The following is a 10,157-nucleotide window of genomic DNA, read 5'->3' as shown; positions in this document are numbered from 1 at the left end:
AACACTGGAGTGGGTTGCCATTTCTTCTCCAATGCATGAAAGCGAAAAGTGAAAGTGAGGTCGCTCAGTCATGTCCCACTCTTAGCGACCCCAAGGACTGTAGCCTTCCAGGCTCCTCCGTCCATGGGATTCTCCAGACAAGAGTACTGGAATGGGTCGCCATTGCCTTCTCCAATACGCATATCTTCATCCAAATCCAGTCTTTGTCCCAGACCTTGGAACACTGCAGTGATTCAGCCTCCTCAGAATATTTGCAATTATTAGTAGAAACATATTAAATGTTGAATTGAATTTCTCTCCATCTTCATTGTATTTACAATAAAGTACTTATTCTTTAGATGAAAGGCTTAAAGCCTTATTATTCTTCCACATGGTTTTATTTTTTAGATGCATTTGGTAAAAACATATAAACAAATAAAAAGTCCCTGCTAAAAACCACTGAACCTCAGAACTGATTCTAATCAGACCATATAAAAAAGAGAGCAATCTCAGCTGAAAGATAAAATCTGAACAATTTTACATAATGACAAAAATAATTTGTTCTATTTAAGTAATGAAAAGAAAAAAAGCATTTTTGGGAGTAGTCACAGAAAAAACATGAGTTTTACCAATAAAATAAATGTTTCAGTCTGTTCTTAGCAAGGCACATTATTTTATATAAATAATCATTTATCACAAAGTTTTAAAGAAGAAAATGAAGAATATGTCCACTTATGGCACCTAACATGATTTCTTTAGGCCTCTTTGTCCTTAATTATATAAAGAGGAGTTGGGAAAGTTGAGACTAAAGTGCCTTTCTCTGCTAAACTATCTAAACTCAATATGTTGTCAGATGGTTAATAGCATCATTATTTTGATACTGTTTATTCCATTGAGTTAGCCATTTGTCCTAGAAAATAGCATTCAATGAAGAGGTATTTTTTTGTCAGGTGGTTTTTGGTAAAATTATGAAGTGGGCCAGCAAACTGTTTTGGCTTCTTATAAACCTGAAGATTGATGAAATGATAATAGTCATCTAGATGCTTCTAACATAGATCAATTTAATTTATTCAGCCAAGACTTCTTGAATACCTACATGGTGCTAAGCACTGTGACATGTGCAGGAGATAACGTGGTGAACAAACCAAATATTATTTCTCATTTACACACTGATGGTAAAAGTGGAAATTAGCTTAAATGCTTTGGAAAACTGTCTGCCATGTCTAATGAAACTGAATATATGTATGCCCTGCTGCTGCTGCTGCTAAGTCACTTCAGTCGTGTCTGACTCTGTGTGACCCCATAGACAGCAGCCCAACAGGCTCCTCTCTCCCTGGGATTCTCCAGGCAAGAATATTGGAGTGGGTTGCCATTTCCTTCTCCAGTGCATGAAAGTGAAAAGTGAAAGTGAAGTCACTCATTCGTGTCCAACTCTTAGTGACCCCATGGACTGCAGCCTACCAGGCTCCTCCGTCCATGGGATTCTCCAGGCAACAGTGTTGGAGTGGGTCACCATTGCCTTCTCCACAAATCATGCTACTACATATATACACCACAGAGATAAGTTCACATGTTTACCAAGGATTTATACTTTTTGTGAATGTATATTTAGAACAGTATTATTTGGAATAGTTCCAACTAGAAATTGAAAAGGCAAATCAGGAATAGAATGGATAAACAAGTAAGGCCAGAGAGCAATAAGAGTGATCTACAACTATACACAACAATACAAATTTCATAAACATTGTGTTGGGCAAAAGAAGTCAGGCATGTACTTGTTACATACTATATAATTCCATTTATAGAAAGTTCAAGAAAAGCAAAAGAAATCACAGTTTTTGGAGTCAGGAAACGTTTACTTTTAGAATATAACAACCTAGAACATAGAACTCTTGAGAGTCCCTTGGACTGCAAGGAGATCCAACCAGTCCATTCTGAAGGAGATCAGCCCTGGGATTTCTTTGCAAGGAATGATGCTAAAGCTGAAACTCCAGTACTTTGACCACCTCATGCGAAGACTTGACTCATTGGAAAAAACTCTGATGCTGGGAGGGATTGGGGGCAGGAGGAGAAGGGGACGACAGAGGATGAGATGGCTGGATGGCATCACTGACTCGATGGATGTGAGTCTGAATGAACTATGGGAGTTGGTGATGGACAGGGAGGCCTGGTGTGCTGCAATTCATGGGGTCACAAAGAGTCGAACACGACTGAGTGACTGAACTGAACTGAACTGAGAACATAGTATCAGAGTCTTCTGGGGTGTTGCTGCTCCTCTGCTTCTTAATCTGAAAACTTGTTATACAGTTGTGTCCAATTGGTGAGCAGTCATTGACCTCTACACTAAGGATATGTGAACTTTCCTGCACAAATATTATAATTTAATAAAAAGTTATCTCCCTCCCAGGAAAAATGATCATGGGTAGTTTACAGTTTAGAATGGGAGACAAATAACCAAACCAGAAAATAGATGAATGGCAGATGCTTTACCATCTGAGCCACCAGGGAAGCCCCAACGGAAATTAAGAGTATAGCAAAGATTAGCCAAGTATCTCCAATGGAGGAGGCACCCTGAAAAAAAGGATCCCTTGTTTGATAAACATAGTCACCATATGCAGAAGAGATGGCTGTTCAGAAATGCCATTTGTCTTCCAGTGTTCTGGGTACTTATTGAAAAGCAGGCACTCCTCTCTAGTGGAGGGTGTTGTAGACTGATCAGTTGATCATTGTGACTTTTTGGTGATGTACAATTATGCATTGTTCCTTGAATAGTCTTTCTTTAACAACTATAATTATTCTACCCAACATACCTACCATTGCACTTCCTTATTCCACTAGCGTCTGTTCTCTTTTATAATTCCCCCACCCCCAAGGATATACTGTCTGCATTTGAGGAATTATGATGGGACTGGTAACTTTAAGAACATCTGGTAAACTGGTACTCTGGCTGCGTTGTGGACAGACATAATTTAGACCTATTGATTAATTAATTTTTATTAGCCGAGATCCAGATAGTGCATGAATCTTTTTTTTTTTTCCAATCTCCAAAAGAACTTTTTCCCCTTGGTTATATTCTTAAGGCATCTCAGAAATTTTTTATATATATTTAATAATGAGAGTTAGAACTGTCACCTAAACTGCCCCACTGTTTTATAGTAAATCACTATTTATAGATCAAACTCTAAATTAAATTCTACTTGAGTCCAATTTAGCCACTATTCAAAGGAATCTGAATTATGCCAATCTGTCTGTGAAATAGTCTTGGTATTCTAGAATATGAACACAAGTCAATAAGTACACTTTTGATCATCACTTTTTCCTGTAATAATTTATGAGCAAAAACAATCCATTTTTATAATTATAGCAATTTAAAAAGCAGAAAATGTGTTTAAAATATGTAATGTGTTACATACGCTGTTAATGTGTAACAGCATAGACTAAACAACCTCTAAGAAACGTAGTCCTCATTGATTAGAAAAAGATTCATCACTACTTACTCTCTATTATCAATTTCTTGGCCTAGTTACCAGACCCCTGTTACAGTTAACAACATACAGGTTACATCATCTGCTGGAGAATCAACTCATCTTGACAAACTGAATTCTCCATCTGGTAAGGAGACAGCAATTTGAATTCTCCTTTGTAAAAAGCTATTTTCAGTTGAAAGTGAAAGTCACTCAGTCACATCTGACTTTTTGGGAGCCCATGTACTATACAGTCCATGGAATTCTCCAGGCTAGAATACTGGAGTGGGTAGCTTTTCCCTTCTCCAGGGGATCTTCCCAACCCAGGGATCGAACCCAGGTCTCCTGCATTGCAGGCAGATTCTTCCTGCGGGAGAATCCAGGTCTCCCACATTGCAGGCAGATTCTTTACCGGCTGAGCCACTAGGAAAGCCCAAGAATACTGGAGTGCGTAGCCTATCCCTTCTCCAGCAGATCTTCCCAACCCAGTAATCAAACCAGGGTCTCCTGCATTGCAGGCAGATTCTTTACCAATTGAGCTATCAGGGAATCCTGGTATTTTAAGTTAACTCTTGACTATTCAGAGTTTAATTATTCAGTTCTCTTTACTCAGGACTTTGCCCTTCATTCCCTACTCCTTGCCTTTTGGTCAATTAATTTCTCATCAGTTGACCCACCAGAAGGTGGGCAAGGTGAGAGAAGGAATTTATATGGTTAGTTGAGCAAGCCGATACAAAATCTGGGCCCTCAGTTTTCTTACTCTATAAATCTTGCAGAGATAATATTCAAGTGTTTTAGGAAAGTGTTATACTGGGGACTTTCCTAGTTGCACAGTCACTCAGGCTGCACAATCCTAATGCAGGGGCCTGGATTCAGTCCCTGGATGCCTGGCCAGGGGACTAGATCCCACATGTTGCAACTAAAAAACAAACCAAAATATCCTTCTTGCCACAACAAGGAAGATTTCGTGTGCGGCAACGAAGACTTGGTGCAGTCACATAAGTAAATAAATCAATAAATCTTAAAAAAATAAAATAAAATTTCTGTACTATATTGGAGAGTGAGAAAAAATTACACCTACGTTTCAAGTCTTGGGAAAGCACACTTTATCAGATTTGAAAATGTGATTATTTTCTAATACTCAAATATGTGATGTAACTTCTAAAAGAAATATAATGATTTTTTGAATGGTTCAATTTAAATTTTCATTCTGTAACCTCTTTAGTTTGTGTAGAAAATTATTTCTTAGGTTATATATTTGGAAAAAAGGTGTAATTAGCCCTAAGAAAGACATATGCTTAAGAATGGATGTATTTATGTTGAAACATAGTGGTTATTTTTGATTTTTCTTGAATGTGGAATTACAATCTTCAGAAAAAATAGGAGTTTTAATAAAAAATATGTCCATTATTCATATGCATTGAAAACATGCATATACATAAACACAGGAGTGAAATTGCAAGAATTAAGCATAAGCTTTAGTTTTTTAAATCTTCTATAAAGATGGAAATTGGGGAAATTTTTTACTGAATTAAACCAAATCAACGTTTGGGTAAATACTTCAAAATTTTAATTGAGCATACATATTCTTCATTCCATGAATTCTTGATTCATTCTTCCCCCAGGTATTTCTTAAACATCCAGGATATACCAGGCCCTGTTCTGGCTGTAGAGACAAAGTCCTTATTCACACAGCTTTTACTACAGGACATAATGACTAAGGAGCACCATTATGGAACAAACGGAAAGGATCGTCAATGAAGAATAGAGGACAAAAATTGCCTTGCTGATTAACTGCCAAACTTCCAGCATTTCTATGGGTGGCAGGTTGATTGCCTAGACAGGTATAAATCAAGTGTTCTCTTCAGTTACGTGCTTTGTCTTCTCACTGATAAAAAGTGCTTGGGGGGACACAAGTTGGTACTGGTCGGAACCCCTCAAACACCACCAGTGTTTTTCTCAAAAGCATGGGCAGGTTTGAAAACAGAAGGTCACCATTCCTTAACATGGCTTTAAATAAAATAAAATAAAGAATTTATTATGGATAAAGCATTGTGTTAGGCGCAGAAAGGAATGTAACAAGAGCATAAGGCAGGGAGGAACTTCTCCTTCTAGTCAAGTGCAATTTAGCAGGAGATGATAGAGCCACAGGAAATCATCACCAGTGTTAGCAGAGAAATTTCTTAAGAGTTCATGATAAACTTTCACATATATAGTTCACATAAATTTTATTCGAAAAACAACTCTGTGAGGTGGGATGGGAAAATATTATTATGTTTAGTTTATAGAGGGAAAAAACTGAACTCAGCAAAAATGAATGATTTGTTTAAAATAAAAATCACAGTCAATAGATAGAGCAAAACTTAATTTGATTTTTCTCATTTATGATCATTTATGTTTTCCACCACATCTTGCTTTTGCACATAAGAATGTTAATCATATATGTAGATCCTCATTCATTCATTTATTTATTAAACATATTCTATTTTCCAGCTACTGTGAAAAATCCTGGAAATACAAAAATGGACTATTATCTGCTCTCAAGGTGTTCCCACACATTTGAATAACACTCTGTCTCTTACAAAACAGTTCTCAGATGTTACAAATGATACAATCATCACTACAGCTGCTGCTGCTGCTGCTAAGTTGCTTCAGTCGTGTCGGACTCTGTGTGACCCCATAGACGGCAGACCACCAAGCTCCCCCGTCCCTGGGATTCTCCAGGCAAGAACACTGGAGTGGGTTGCCATTTCCCTCTCCAATGCAGCTACTGCAACATATCATTATTAGTTCTATTTTGCACATAGAGGAATTTAATAACTCAGCTAAGATCATAAAGATAGTAGAGGCCCGAGAAGACTTAGTCATTACTTAAGTGTTAAAAAATAAGTGCAGAACAATAGAACATTAGGTCTAAACTTTGTTAGATATGAATCTCCATCATTAAACAAATTCTGAGCATCCACTTACCCTAAGCCTCTTATCCTTATCCATCAGAGGGCAGACAGAATGAAAACCACAGTCAGAGAAAACTAATCACTTGGACCACAGCCTTGTCTAACTCAGTGAAACCATGAGTCAAGCTGTAGAGCCAAAGGGCCATCCAAGATAGACAGGTCATGATGGAGAGTTCTGACAAAACGGGTTCCACTGGAGAAGGGAATGACAAACCACTTCAGTATTCTGGGCTTCAGAACCCCATGAACAGTATGAAAAGGCAAAAATGTAGGATACTGAAAAATGAACTCCCCAGGTCAGTAGGTGCCCAATATGCTACTGGAGAAGAGTGGAGAAATAACTCCAGAAAGAATGAAGAGATGGAACCAAAGCAAAAACAGTGTCCAGTTGTGGATGTGACTGGTGATGGAAGTAAAGTCTGATGCTGTAAAGAGCAATATTGCATAGGAACCTGGACTGTTAGGTCCATGAATCAAGGCAAATTGGAAGTGGTCAAACAGGAGATGGCAAGAGTGAACATCAACATTTTAGGAATCAGTGAACTAAAAAGGACTGGAATGGGAGAATTTAACTTGGATGATCATTATATCTACTACATTGGGGAAAAATCCCTTAGGAGAAATGGAATATCCCTCACAGTCAACAAGAGTCCAAAATGCAGTTCTTGGATGCAATCTCAAAAATGACATAATGATCTTTGTTTGTTTCTAAGACAAAACATTCAGTATCATGGTAATCCAAGTCTGTGACCCAACCAGTAATGATGAAAAAGCTGAAGTTGAACAGTTCTATGAAGACCTACAAGACTTTCTAGAACTAACACCCAAAAATGATGTCCTTTTCATTATAGGGGACTAGAATACAAAAGTAGGAAATCAAGAGATACCTGGAGTAACAGGCAAATTTGGCCTTGGAGTACGGAATGAAGCAGGGCAAAGGCTAACAGAGTTTTGCCAAGAGAGTGCACTGGTCACAGCAAACATCGTCTTCCAACAACACAAGAGAAGACTCTACACATGGACATCACCAGATGGTCAATACTGAAATCAGACTGATTGTATTTTTGCAGCCAAAGATGGAGAAGCTCTATACAGTCAGCAAAAGCAAGACCGGGAGCTGACTGTGGCTCAGACCATGAACTCCTTATTGCCAAATTCAGACCTAAATTGAAGAAAGTAGGGAAACCACTAAATCATTCAGGTATGACCTAAATCAAATCCCTTACAATTATACAGTTGAAGTGACAAATAGATTCAAGGCATTGGATCTGATAGAGTGCCTGAAGAACTTTGGATGGAGGTTTGTGACATTGTACAGGAGGCAGTGATCAAGACCACCCCCAAGAAAAAGAAATGCAAAAAGACAAAATGGTTGTCTGAGGATGCTTTACAAATAGCTGAGAAAAGAAGAGAAGAGAAAGGCAAAGGAGAAAAGGAAAGACATATCCATCTGAATGCAGAGTTCCAAAGAATAGCAAGGAGAGATAAGAAAGCTTTCCTCAGTGATCAGTGCAAAGAAATAGAGGGAAACAATAGAATGGGAAAGACTAGAAAACTCTTCAAGAAAATTAGAGATACCAAGGGAATATTTCATGCAAAATGGGCACAATAAAGGACAGAAATTGTATGGACCTAATAGAAACAGAAGATACTAAGAATCGGTGGTAAGAATACACAGAAGAACTATACAAAAAGATCTTCATGACCCAGATAACCATGATGGTGTTATCACTCACCTATAGCCAGACATCCTGGAGTGAAGTCAAGTGGGCCTTAGGAAGCATCACTACGAGCAAAGCTTGTGGAGGTGATGAAATTCCAGTTGAGCGATTTCAAATCCTAAAAGATGATGCTGTGAAAGTGCTGCACTCAATATGCCAGTAGATTTGGAAAATTCAGCTGTGGCCACAGGACTGTAAAAAGTCAGTTTTCGTTTCAATCCCAAAGAAAGGCAACGCCAAAGAATGTTCAAACTACTGCACAATTGCACTCATCTCACCCACTAGTAAAGTAATACTCAAAATTCTCCAAGCCAGGCTTCAACAGTATGTGAACCATGAACTTCCAGATGGTCAAGCTGGATTTAGAAAGGGCAGAGGAACCAGAGATCAAATTGCCAACATTTGTTGGATCATTGAAAAAACAAGAGAATTCCAGAAAAACATCTATTTCTGCTTTATTGACTATGCCAAAGCTTTTGACTGTGTGGATCACAACAAGCTGTAGAAAATTCTGAAAGAGATGGGAATACCAGACCACCCGACCTGCCTCCTGAGAAATCTGTATGCAGGTCAAGAAGTAACAGTTAGAACTGGACATGAAACAACAGACTGGTTCCAAATCGGGAAAGGAGTATGTCAAAGCTATATATTGTCACCCTGCTTATTTAACTTATGTGCAGAGTACATCATGCAAAATGCCATGCTGGATGAAGCACCAGCTAGAATCAAGATTGCTGGGAGAAGTATCAATAACTTCAGATATGCAGATGATACCACCTATATGGCAGAAAGCAAAGAAGAACTGAAGAACCTCTTGATGAAAATGAAAGAGTAGAGTGAAAAACTTGGCTTAAAACCCAACATTCAGGAAAACTAAGATCATGGTGTCTGGTCCCATCACTTCATGGTAAGTAGATGGGGAAACAATGGAAAACGTGACAGACTTTACTTTCTTGGGATCCAAAATCCCTGCAGATGGTGACTGTAGCCATGAAATTGAAAGATACTTGCTCCTTGGAAGAAAAGCTATGACCAACCTAGACAGCATATTAAAAAGCAGAAATGTTACTTTGCCAACAAAAGTCCATCTAGTGGAAGCTATGGTTTTTCCAGTAGTCATGTATGGATGTGAGAGTTGAACTAAAAGGAAAGCTGAGAGCCAAAGAATGGATGCTTTTGAACTGTGGTGTTGGAGAAGACTCCCGAGAGTCTCTTGGACTGCAAGATCAACTCAGTCAATCCTAAAGGAAATCAACTATGAATATTTATTGGAAGGACTGATGCTGAAGCTGAAACTTTAATACTTTGGCCACCTGATGCAAAGAACTGACTCGTTTGAAAAGACCCTGATGCTGGGAAAGATTGAATGCAGGAAGAGAAGGGGATGACAGAGGATGAGATGGTTGGATGGCATCACTGACTCAATGGACATGAGTTTGAGTAAGCTCTGGGAGTTGGTGATGGACACGGAAGCCTTGTGTACTGCAGCCCATGGGATCGCAAAGAGCCCGACACATGAGTGACTGAACTGAAATAAACTGAGCATCCACTAGCAATATATATTTAAAAATTTTAAATATTATACACATTTATCAATGTCAATATATTAGACGATTCATAAAAATTACATTTTAAGAAGAAGAGAATAAAAAATAAAACAATACAAACAGAAGCTTTAATATTTACTTTCTTGCATGCTCTTGAGGGTACTTTTTTTTTTTTTTAGATTACTGTTATTGTAGACAATGAATTCTAAACATATATGTGTGTGTTAGGAGAAATACTTAGATTTCATTTCATTCATGTAGCAATCACACAAAACTCAACTAAAAGTCAAGTCTCTGAAACTTGGTAACATTTTATTTCAATTCCCAACTAGTTATTAATATAATTTGTGCTGTCACAATAACTACAACACATCACTTTATGAAAGCATTCAATTTCCATCCATGAAGAGATCACTTTCCTTCCTACAATAAACTCCTTAGTTGAGGTCCAGTTTAATTACTTTTTAAATAATTTATATAAACTCCTTT

Source organism: Bos javanicus, chromosome 4 (genome assembly GCF_032452875.1).
Source record: "Bos javanicus breed banteng chromosome 4, ARS-OSU_banteng_1.0, whole genome shotgun sequence".
In the NCBI taxonomy this organism is placed as follows: Eukaryota; Metazoa; Chordata; class Mammalia; order Artiodactyla; family Bovidae; genus Bos; species Bos javanicus.
The sequence above is the reverse complement of the archived record's forward strand: the minus strand, read 5'-3'. Positions refer to the sequence as shown.